This window comes from Rhincodon typus, chromosome 5 (genome assembly GCF_021869965.1).
Source record: "Rhincodon typus isolate 14 chromosome 5, sRhiTyp1.1, whole genome shotgun sequence".
In the NCBI taxonomy this organism is placed as follows: domain Eukaryota; kingdom Metazoa; phylum Chordata; class Chondrichthyes; order Orectolobiformes; family Rhincodontidae; genus Rhincodon; species Rhincodon typus.
The window spans coordinates 28,025,049-28,037,915 of record NC_063336.1 but is presented as its reverse complement, the minus strand read 5'-3'; the positions used below and the strand labels follow the sequence as shown (position 1 = coordinate 28,037,915).

The following is a 12,867-nucleotide window of genomic DNA, read 5'->3' as shown; positions in this document are numbered from 1 at the left end:
TGTGGTGAAAGAAAGTTGTAAATTGAAAACGAAATGGATGAGAGCCAGGAACAGCACCAAAGATGTCATTAGTATAGCAGAGCTAGAGGAGTTATGGATGAAGGCTGAAAAGGACTGGAATAAGGAATGATCCAAATACCCCATAAAGTGACAGGTATGAATGAAATCTTTTACTTAGAGCTGGTGAAACAAGTTAAAAGGAGAAATTGTTCAAAATGAAAGTGAGCTGAGCCAGGTGAAGGAGAGTGGGGGTGAATGGAGACTGTTCAGGTTGCCTTTTGTGGAAGAAGCAGAGAGCCTTCACACCATCCTGATGTGGAGAGAGATTGCACATCTTTGGTAAAGAGGAGGCAGCAAAGGCCAGAAAACTGGAAATTGTGAAACTGACATGAAGAATCACAAATGTAAGTAATGAGAGGCTGTACACTGCAGGGGAAAATAGGGTCAAGATAGGAAGAAATGTGTTCAGTTGGGCAGCAACAGGTTGAAACAATGAATTGGTACCTGTTTGTAAATTTTGTAGAGGCAGTCTTTTTCAATGATGTGGGAATTCATGAACCAGGGGAGATAGGAAGAAATGTCTGAGAGTTGGCACTCAGCCTCTGCTATTTGGAGGTTAGTGTGCCAAACAACAACAACTCCACCCATATCAGAAGGTTTGCTTATAAAACAACAGGCTCAAACCTGAAAGAATGGAGTGCAGAGAGCTTGGAGGGAGACAGGATAAATTTTAAGGGAGCAGAGAAATTCAGGGAGCTGATGTCATGTTGTCAGTTCTCAACAAAGAGTTAAAGTGTAAATAACAAGCCAGAGGGATGAGCCCAGGTGGAAGGACAGTGAAAGATCTTTGGACAGGGGAAAGGACTCCTATCCAATGAAGTGAGCATGGAGGCAAAAGCAACAGAAGAAGAGTTCATAAGACCATAAGACATAGGAGCAGAATTTAGGCCATTCAGCCCACCAAATCTGCTCTGCCATTCAATCATGGCTGATAAGTTTCTCAAACCCATTCTCCTGCTTTCTCCCTGCAACCCTTCAACCCCTTGACAATCAAGAACCTATCTATCACTGGCTTAATTATACTGAATGAGCAGGTCTCCACAGCCTTCTGTGGCAATGAATTCCCTGGATTCACCATTCTTTGGCTGAAGAAGTTTCTCTTATCTCCGTTCTAAAGGGTCTTCCCTTTACTCTTAGGCCATGTCCTCGGGGCTGAGTCTCTCCTGCCAATGGAAACATCTTCCCAACGTCCACTATGTCCAGGTCATTCAGTATTCTGTAAGTTTGAAATAGATCCCCATTCATCCTTCTAAACTCCATCACGTGTAGATCCAGACTCCTTAAACATTCCTCATTTCTTAAGCCGTTCATTCCTGGGATGATTGTCATTATACTCCTTTGGACCCGTTCCAGGGCCAGTACATACTTCCTAAGGTATGGGGCCAAAAATCACTCAGAATACTCTAAATGTGGTCTGACCAGAGCTTTATAAAGCTTCAGAAGTACATCCCTGCTTTTACATTCTAGTCCTCTTGAAATAAATGCCAACAAAGTATTTGCCTTCCTAACTACCAACTCAACCTGCCAGTTTACCTTAATAGAATCCTGGACTAGGACTCCCAAGTCCCTTTGCACTTCAGATTTCTGAATTTTCTCCCCATTTAGAAAATAATTTATGTCTTAATTCCATGTTGTGTCAGAATTTATTGAGGTGAGGGCATAGAGAGAGAGAGAGATAATATTAAATCCTTTGCTGATCATTTAGTATCAGAGACGAAGAGATCAGTGAGTATAGTGAATAACTGACAAGAGGTGGGATTAGAAGAAGGGATTTAGATTTATTTAATATTGTCACTTGTACCTAGGTACAGTGAAATGTGTATAATTGCCACAGTCTGGCACCATTTTGGATTTCAGAATAAATGACTGAATAAATTGTACAAATGGTAAAGCACCTACTAAATTAATATGAATTTGATACTACTGAGGCTGAACAGCTTCAAAAGTTCATCTTTCCCTCTCCGTAGCTGTCATCTCTCTGCTCCTCCAGTCGCCAATGTCTGATATTGTCCCTGGGGTCCTGGAAATGTGCTTCTTTTTTGCCACCACCAGCGCCATCGCTTCCCCATGTGCCACCTCCGAGCTGGGGATGGTCGTGCTGCTCAGGTTTCACACCTCCTCCGACGCTGGGCATCGGCTGACGGGTCCTGGCTCTATATCGACCAATGGGGTCCTGGCTCATCTTCTGATGCTACCACCTAAGATGGAGCGGGGATGGAGTTATAAGGGGCCCTGGCCTCCCACAGGAAGACATCAGAAGGAGCCCCAGGGCAACCAAAACCAAAAATAAATGTTACTGAGATGAAAACACAACATTGAAGCCGAGTGGATGTGGCCAGACCCGCCACATGAGCCCAAGAGCAGCCAAGATCCGCGTTCATGAGCCGAATGCTGCTGTCCCCAATGTCTCCATCTTGGATTGGATGTGTTATGAGAAGACAACGAATCCAGAGAGGTGTTAGTATCTGATAACACTGTGTGGAGCTGGAGGAACACAGTAGGTCAGGCAGCATCAGAGGAAAGCGGACATTTTTCTGAAGAAGGGTCCTGACCTGAAATGTTAACTTTCTTACTCCTCTGATGCTGCCCGGCCTGCTGTATTCCTCCAGCTCCATACTGTGTTATTTCTGACTCCAGCATCTGCAGTTCTTACTATCTCTGAGGTGTTTGTACCCGAGAGTTTTTGGAACGTGTATTCCTTAAAACTTGAAAAGAAGAGAAAACAGTTTCTTTTTTGGGGTGTTGAATGCAATTTAGAATGAAATGGAACTGGAGACCGGGACAGCCTTGAAATTTCATTACAGAGAAGTCAAGATTGTGCATGTGTGGCACAAGGCACTGGGTGTGGATCTTGGGGGTTTGCATTCTTAGGAGTCCTGAAATGAAGAGAAAAGTTTTTTTGTTAAATCTTCACTGGTCCTTTTCTAATACTGTTAGATTATCACTGGATAATTATCTTTTGCAATTCCTGAAGTTACTTATCTGTGGCAGTTGCTGGTTGCCCTGTTTACACTGGCCCTGGCCAAAGTTCAATTCACAGAACATCTTCAGTTTTGCAGCCAAGAGGCCAAGAGGAATATTTTGGTTTTTACTTATGTCAGACATCATCATTTTGGTAGCTAGCTTGTATTTCACTTCAAAGTCATACCATTGCACCCTGACACGTTGACTCTGCAATAGTTAGCAGTTCGGAGCAGGTCATTCTAATGATGTACGATCTATTTCAATGGTAAGTTTCATGCTAATTAACAATGTTTGCAATTGCATAATGCCAAATATCTAATGTGTCATGCTCTATCTTGGCATAGTTGTTTTGCTCAGATATCAATTTTTAGAAACCAAAAGCTAAAGGTTTTTCACCTTGTAAAAGACATGCACCCCGACCTTCTTGTAATGCATCCACTTTAAGAACCAAGACTTCCCTTTGGTCATAATATTGCAGTAGTCAAGATATTGTTGACAGAACCTGCTTGTGAGAACAAAAAAAACTGGTGGTCAAAAATCTGACACAATGTCACAAATCCTCTTTGTCCTGCAGAGTAAGCATTTGTTTAACAGTTTTAATCTTCCCTGGATTGGCATGGACTTTGTGGAAACAGTAATTGGACCTCAGGAAGTTTATCCGACAGATTTTGAATGGAAACTTCATGTAGTTAAATAACAATCCATGCTGTTGTGTGGCTGCCTTCAGTAAGTGAAGGTTGTTGTTTTCTCTGCCTTTGTCTTGCACATAACCATGGTGTCATCAGCTCTGCAAATACAGCTGGGTATATTCTCAATTGTCTTAAAATTGCCATTGCTTGTATCAAACTGGGAACAGCTGTTTAAAATTGTTGACATATTCAACTACATCATTTGTATGCAGTTCTGCCATAGTGGGGTGGCTTCAAACTCTGGTTTGTGACTACAACTAAATCTGTGCATACTGGGAGCCCTGTCACTGTTGGACCATTGGTATTTATAAGGTTAGAAGATTTTTGGAATCCAAGATGAGTTTGTGTATTTGCACTACACTGTGATTCTGTAAATGCATGAAATTGATAATCTGTTACATGCTGTAAGGTAGTTTCTCTCTCTCTCATAGGCCATATAATGGAAAGCCACTTGCTGTGGTACAAGTCTTTCAGAATGCAAAGTGTTATTATGTTGACGCTAGCTGTTGTGTTGATTTTGTCCTTTAACATATGTTGTTCTGCTTTTTCAGGACCTCTGATATTCGTGGTTGCAAAACCTTATACCGTTGACATGGTGTGCGAGGGTAAGAATATGGAAAGTTTGGTCATTTTCTGAAATTTGACTTTTGCTTGGTTGGTTTTGAACTGCACTAATTTTTTTCCAGTTGTATATCTCATAACACTTTCCTTGCTACCCATGCTGTGGCATTACACCATCCTTTTGATAATCTGTGTTTTGTTCTGAAATCTGGCTTGGCCTTTAGAACCAAATTTTCCATATTTCTTCATGATATCAAGAAAAACTGGACAGTATTTGAGTAGGAATGACAAATTGCATCTGTTAAGAATTTTGTTGGTTTGGTGTTTTTTGCTTTTTCTTTCATTCTTGCATGGGATATGAGTATCACTGGTGAACCTGACATTTTTTGCCCATCTCTAATTGAACTGAAAGGATAGCTGGGCAATTTCAGACAGAAGTTAAGAGTCAACAACATTACAGTTGGCCTCACCTTGTATGTAGTATTGAAGATTTCTTCCCTAATGGAGATTAGTCAACCAGATAGATTTTTACAACAATGGACAGTTGGACGAGCTTTTAATTCCAGATTTTATTGAATTCAAATTTTGCCATCTGCCCTGGTGGTATTTGAAACCATACCCCAGAACATTTTCATGCTTGCTTGGACCTTTGAATTACTAGCCCTGTGACATTGCCAGTATGACCCACTTCCCAACTAGTTTCAGCAATAATGTTGGCTATACCTAAAGTAGTTAACTGTCTTTATGACTTCTACACTCAAGTCATGTGTCAATGACTTTTTTCTTGCCCAGAAGATCCTTCTTAAAGTCTTTAATTGGTGCAGAGGTGATGACTATTTCAATGATCCTCTCTGACTGTTCCTCTTCAGAAAAGTCACACCCATTCCCTTTAAGCAGCATCTTCTAACAAACTAGTCAATAGACTCTTTGGGTTATCATTTGTCTGATATGAGTGGGATAATCAAGAAGTTAATACTTACCTTTAGTTGATCTTTAAAAGGTTTCTAGATTTTTTTCTGCATCTTTCTGATCATCAATGGAAAGACAGAACATATTAATTCTGTGAATCTTCTTCATGATAGTGGCACAGTTATAATTCAGAGAAGGTGTCACTGGGTGTCCAGTCCATAAGTATTTCCCTTCCATTTCTCTTTACAGGGTTTTTTTAAGAATTGGAGTGAAATGAAGCTTTTATTTATTTCTTTTACTCATTATGCTTCTTCCTGCTTTTATTTTTCCTTTTTATGGTCTTGTTTTCCTTTATTTTCCCTGCTGTTGCTCCATTAGTTGTTGTCCCTTCAAATAAGCTTCTTCAAGAATTGCAAGCTAGCAGTTGCCTGTTTCTGCCCCTAGGTGGTGCACACAATGAATAAAGAGTGATGATGTCACTTGGGTCTGTCCCTATTTTTGCGCCAACTTGAAGAAAGTAAAAGAACGAACCAAGGCACAGAGTGAACATGTCTTCCCATTGCAGATAGCCACTTTTTAGTATTTTAAAGATATATTTTCTCCTAAGAGGGCTTTAAAAAAAATAGATCAGCAGGCTCTCAGGTTTTTTTTAAAGAGAGGAAGAGAAAGGTTGAATGCTCATATTGCTGGTCATTGCCTAAGTACAGATCTGTACTCTTTGATGCTGCTGATTATCTAACTTCCATAGCTATTGTTCATTCGATCTTTAATTAGTTTTCTAAATTTCTACTGCTGAGACCTTGGAGATTTTTATTTAAACAGATGGTCATCACTGCAAACCACAACTGAAGTCTTGCTACCAGTAGGTTACTTCACCTAATGCGGTCATTCTTAACTTATCTCTCCTAATATAACAAACCAGACTGTGGATACCGTGTATATTGAAGAATGCAATAATTGTTTATCACAATGAGCTAGTATATATAAACACTACATTTAGAGCAGCATCCTTTCAAAAGTATGTCATGCTTTATTTGATCCAGTCCTGATGAAGGGTCCAGACCTGAGACATCGACTTTCCTTCTCCTCTGATGTTGCCTGACCTGCTGTATTCCTCCAGCTCCACGCTGTATTGATTCTGACTCCAGCATCTGCAGTTCTTGCTATCTCCTATGATGGTATGCCAGATCTTAATACCCCTAAGTCACATGCTATCATACTGGGATAATATCATGAGCACATCTCTTAAAGTTATACTGACCTACTAACTATGTGACATAGCACAACATTGAGAATTACATTACCTGTCATTATCCTTCATTCTTTCTGGTCACATATGCACCCATACCTGTCTGGTGAATTTATTGTCACTACAGCACTGAGAACATCCCAAATCCTCAGAGATCTATCACAAAAATTGAACTAAATAAAAATCCAATGATTTATTTTCCCACACCCTCCATTCTAATAGAACATGGATCTAGCAAATTCTGTATCCTTTATCTGTTTTCCACTTTAGCACAAGATTTGTTCTGTGCTTGAGTTTTGTTTCTATGATGTTGATGTGACAGAGCACCTTCAGGTCAACATGTTCTAACTGTACTAAGATCTACATTTTTTATGTTATTTTCTTTCATTCAAAGAGGAAAAAAATAATATGAAATTAATCAAATGATGCTGCCTTAGTAAGTACTATAAATCTTCACATTAAGTGTGGTCTAACAAAGCTGAAAACTGCAAATGATCAAGCAGGATTTGGTTGGTTAAATTCCAATAACCTACAAAAATCCCATTCCCATAGATACAAAGAGTTAAGTTATGTACTCAGCTTTAGTTTTTATCTCTTACCTTTCTAGAAATAATAATGGCATAACAAGGCCACAATCAGCAGAAAATTGAAAGCAGTATGTTTCTTCAGAACTCAACTTACAGATAAATGATCAGGGTCATTTAATTAATTCTTGCAAAACCTGATCTCTCAAAATACTCTCAATGTCCATACCCTTAGATTGAGTACATGATAACTGGCTGTGTGAAACCACTGAGAGATGATTAAGCCCATGTACTGCAAAATGGTGTTGAACACAAATAAATCCACGATGACACATATTTCTATTTGCACCGCTCTTGAAACTTCTATCACAGAGACAGAAGATTGCATTTACCAGAGAGTGAATACATGATAGAATTTCTGGACAATGAGTGACGCATTATAGAGTTTATTTCCTCATTTATTTGTGCAGATGTTCACTGCATAGCGCCAAAATTAGTTTTAGGTGAAGCAATCCTCTATTCAAATTTATTGACCACAAACACCATGACAATTGTAGACATGTGAATAGGATCAACAAAACAACCCAAGTTACTTTCAAACATGAAGTTAACAAACTAAATCAGTTATATACTTCTGTAGACTTGTCATGGCTTAACAACATCTTGAGGTCATAAATGTCATGGTATAAATGTTATTTCTTTCTTTTTTGTCAACTATACGAAAAAGATTTGAGATTTTTAAAATATAGCCACTATATTTATTGGAGTCCAAAAACCAAATATCACAAACGGATTGCAACTATAATTGCCATTAATAGGTATAGAACACAGCAAGTAGTTAGCACATGGAGTGAACTAATTAAAAGAGTAAGAATTTGTACGTCAGAATTCTTGACTTCACAGCATCTCAAAATAGTTCACATTTTTTAGTTGAATTCATGTTCGAGTGTATGAAATGCAGCCACTACTTTGCATTGGGCAACATTCTACAAACAGCAATACAACAAATGACCAGGTGAGCTGTTTTGGGTAACTAGGAGACAGAATGGACTGCAGATGCCGAAGTCGGAGTCAATAAAATGTGGAGCTGGAGGAGCACAGCATTTGAGGAGCAGGAAAATCAATGTGTCGGATCTGGACCCTATCAAGCTGTTTTGGGTGTTAGTTGCACTTTTAAATTTTTAACACTGGCAGACATTGAAATAGGCCCCTTTAAAAAAATCAATAAATTCTTTTTTAAATGGTAAATTCTATCTAACATACTGCTGGAAATTTTAAATGATAAATTTCTGCAGGAGAAAATTTCTACAGTAATTACCCAAATTGCAATTTCATTGGAACATCAACAGAGAAACTTTGAAGAAATTGTTGTACAATGGTGTTGATTCCAGACCAGGTAGGCTGTACATTTCAGACAGTTACATGACATGAAAGCATATGATTTCTGGTATAAAAGCACCTTCTTCACCTTCAGTCACTCTCCTGGTGTGGAGTGAAGGCATTGCAGTCAGCCAGCGATGTCTGTGCAATGTATAATAACATTATTAAGGACAGATTTTGCATGTGAGTCTATGATATTGGAGCCTTGTAAATAGTTGGTATTGTAAACAATTTCAAGACTTCTGTATCACAAGAGCCCAACTGTTTGTGACCTATGTTACATACGCTTTTTTAAAAAAATTCATTCATTTGATGTTGATGTCACTGGTTAGGTGCACATCCCTAATTGCAATGAAAAATGTGGTGACAAGCTACCTTCTTGCACCACAACAGTCCTATGCTGTAGAGACACCCATAGAGCTGTTAGACAGGGAGTTCCAAAATTCTTACTCAGCAACAGTGAAAGAACAGTGAAATAGTTTCAATCAGGATAGTGTATGCCTTCAAGGGGAAGTTGCGGGTGATTCCGTTCCTATGTATCTACTGTTCTTGTGCTTCTAGTTGGTAGCGGTCACAGGTTTAGAAGGTATTGTCGGAGAAGCTACATTGGCTGGCATATAGTGAAATACAAATGGCATCATGGTGGCAACAAGAGAACATTTACGAATGAAACGTAAAAGCAACATTGCAGTTGTAGTAATACTTCCTAAGAGTCATTTATCAATCTGAGTACTCAGCTGAAGTTATAACTACAACTAAAACTGTAAAAACACATTGTCAGTACTGTTTATTTCTCCTTCTCTGTCTCTAAACAAAAAAAATACAAAAATAATGGGCTGCCATTGATCTGATTAAAAAAGATGGGAGGTTAAAATGGCCTAAAATTATAGCTTCAAAGTGCCCCTAGAAGAAAATGCTACTTAAAAACACTGACAAAATTCCAATCCCTGCCTGATGTTATTTGATTATACCTTTCACTTTTTCCAAAATTACATACTTTTTAGAAGTCCATTGGATGTTGTCATGCATTTTTGTATGTGTGCCACCTACAGACAAAAGTCTGTTACTACAGCCTTCAATTTTCATAGGGGCAACAACAGAAAACGAGCAGGGAAGAAAACAAAAACACTGAAAAGAATTACACCACAATACAAATTTTTGCACTGGCATTTTAAAGAACAGGAGAGCTGGAAAACATACATCTGAACATGGATTGACATTCAATTGAAATTCTGTCAACAATTCAGTTAGATAAAAAAATCATCAATTGAATTGATTGGCAGATACCTGACAGAATAAACAATAGGTAAAACCCTCTCTGGTACTTTGATGATGAATACAAAGATCCTGACAACTGTCCTTCAGACTTTAGAAAATTTGCTTAAAGTTTAAGTCTATTTCAGTGCACACAAACTTGAGTTCATGTCATACGGAGAGCAGCCAGGTCAAACTTGACACCTCAGTCTCTTGCTCAGCCTTATTTGCTAAGTGAATGTCAAGTTTTGCTCCGTCTCTAGTAAGTTCATCCACATATTGAGCAAGTATATTTTCTTGTACACACTTAACAAATTCTTCTCCAACGAAGCCTATGCCAGCCCCAGTCAATGTCTGGAAAGCTAAAATCTCCGACCATTTCAACCCAATTAGTCTTAGTTATTTGAGATCTCTGTACATATTTACTTCTGAATTTCCTGCTTACTATTATCCCAATAAGATGTTCATCTCTTTCTTATTTCTCAGTTCCATCTACATAACTTCTCTGGATGATCTTCCAGGAATATCCTCCCTAAGTACAACCGTAATGTTATCCTTAACCAGAAATGTCACTCGCCCTCCTCTCTTTCTCTCTTTTCAACCTTTCCTACAGCAGCTATACTCTGGAACATTAAGCTCCTAGTCCTGTCCCTTCCTGGGCCATGTCTCTATAATTGCTATAATATCCCAGTCCCATGTTCACAACCATGCACTAAGTTCATCTGCCTTACCTGTCAGGCCTCTTGCATTGAAATAAATGCACTTTAATTTATCAGTCTTACCTCGTGCTCTTGACTGTCTTGAATATCCATATTGCTCCCCTTATCTATTGTACCAGCCTCAGACTCACCTCTTTTCTCACTTTCTCTTTGGACCCCATTTCCTCCCCTCCCCACACCCACCTGCCCAACTAGTTTAAAACCTCCTGAGTAGCATTAACAAATCTCTCTGCCAAGGTATTGGTCCCTTCCAATTCAGATGTAATCCATCCTTCTTATACAGGTCACTTCTACTGCTAAAGAGATCACAATGGTCCAAAATTGTGGATCCTTGCACTTACACCAGCTCCTTAGCCACACAAGAACACATCCTTACCTGTGCACTGCCCAGCTCAGGTACAGCATGTACTCCTCCGTCCCTAGCATCACAGATGTCAGTCTTCCGTCAATTCGATTCACGCCACTTGATGTCTAGATATGTTTGAAGACATTGGATACTGCAAAGGTTATGGGTGCTGACAATCTTCATCGGCAGGGCTGAAGACTTGTGCTCGAAAACTTGCTGCTCCCCTAGCCCAAGTAATTCCAGTATAGCTATAATATTGGTATTATGCAACAATGTGGAAATTACCCAGTTATGTCCTCGAAACAAAAAGCAGGTCAGATCTAAATCCAATCAATTTCTACTCCATCAGTCTACTCTCGATCATCAGTAAAGTGATGGAAGGTGTCGTTAACAGTGCTATTAAGCAGCACCCACTCAGAAATAACCTGCTCAGTGACGCCCAGTTTGGGTTCCACCAGGGCCACTCAGCTCCTGACCTCATTACAGCCTTGGTTCAAACATAAACAAAAGAGCTGAATTCCAGAGGTGAGGTGACAGTGACAGTCCTCAACATCAAGACCTTATCAAACCAAGTGTGGCATCAAGGAGTTCTAGCAAAAATAGAGTCAGTGGGAATTGGGGGAGAATTCTCTGCTGGTTGGAGTCATACTTGGAAGAAAAGAAGCTGTTTGTGGTGGTTAGGGTGAATTACCTCAGCTACCGGACATCTCTGCTGAAGTTCCACAGGGTAGGGTCCTTGGTCCAACCATTTTCCTTTGATTTATCAATGACCTTCCCATCATCATAAGTCAGATATAGGGATAATCACCTAGGATTGCACAATGTTCAGCACCATTTGTTACTCCTTAGATCCTGAATCAGTCTGTACCCAAATGCAGCAAGACCTGGACAATAACTAGTCAAAGGTTAACAAGAGACAAGTAACACACTGAGACACTCAACATCCGGACTTGGAAATATATTTCCATTGGGTAAAATTCCTGGAACTCTCTCCCTGATGGTGCAGTGGTTCAAGAAGCAGTTCACCACCACCTTCTCTAGGGCAGGTAGGGATGGGCCAGTGCACCCACATCCTATGAGTGAATAAAAATAACTCAAATTGATACAGGTCCATCTTGTCCAAGGAGAGGCAATGGCATATGGTAATGTCACTGGACTTGTAATCTAGAACAGGCTAACAATCTGGGGACATGGACGTGAATCTCTCTACGATAGATGGTGACATTTGAATTCAATTTTAAAAACCCTGGAATTAAAAATACTGTCTTAATGGTGACAATGTAAGTACTGTAGATTGCAGTAAAAACCCATTTGGTTCACTTATGTTGTTTAAGAAAGGAAATGGAAGCCTGCATGTAACTCCAGACTCACAGCAATGTGATTAGCTCATAAATTAGGGATGGGCAATAAATTCTGGCCTAGTCAGTGATGTCTATATTCCATGCACAAATTAAAAAAAAACGCTTTTCTCATAGAACCCCTTCATCCCATGAATCAGTCAGGTGAACCTCCTCTGCAACAAAAACAGAAAGCAGAAACTCAGCAGGTCTGGCAGCATTTGTTGAGAGAAACAGAGTTAATGTTTTGAGTGCAATGACCATTAATGATTTAGATGAGGGAGCTACATGTAATATCTCCAAAAGTTTCATGTGACACCAAGGTGTTTGGAAGGAATGGCTGTGAGGAGGATGCGGAGATGCTTCAGTGTGATTTGGATAGGCTGAGCGAATGGGCAAAATCAGGAAGGCAGATTATTGTCTGCATGGCAATAAATTGAGAGAGGGAAATGTGCAAAGAGATCTGGGTGTCATTGTATACCGATTGCTGAAGGTAAGCATGAAGGTGCACTGTTAAAAGGATAGTTAAACAATGTAAATGATGGGAAACGGTTCGGCTGTGCTGAGAGCAACCCATACCAACAGGACCTTGGGGTGTAGGGGTACATAACAAATGTGGAGGAGGGTGTGCACCTTCTGAAATTGTTAAACTCAATGTTGAGTGCTAAAGGTACCTAGGTGGAGAATGAGGAGGCCTGAGAATGAAATGTTGACAAAAACAAAGTTGCTGGAAAAGCTCAGCAGGTCTGGCAGCATCTGTGGAGGAGAAAACAGAGTTAACGTTTCGGGTCTGGTGACCCTTCTTCAGAACTCGGGTCACCGGACCCGAAACATTAACTTTGTTTTCTCCTCCACAGATGCTGCCAGACCTGCTG

General features: G+C 39.7%; 1 long non-coding RNA gene across 1 annotated transcript in view; it reads left to right on the top strand.

Annotated features, from left to right (window-relative positions):
* Nucleotides 1-3,935: 3,935 nt before the first annotated feature.
* The window catches only part of LOC125483072, a 13,704-nt gene continuing 4,772 nt past the window's right edge, over nt 3,936-12,867 (top strand). Inside the window, exons 1-2 of the long non-coding RNA XR_007262060.1 lie at nt 3,936-4,025; nt 4,265-4,318. This is a non-coding gene — a long non-coding RNA (uncharacterized LOC125483072). The remainder of the gene's footprint in view (nt 4,026-4,264; nt 4,319-12,867) is intronic.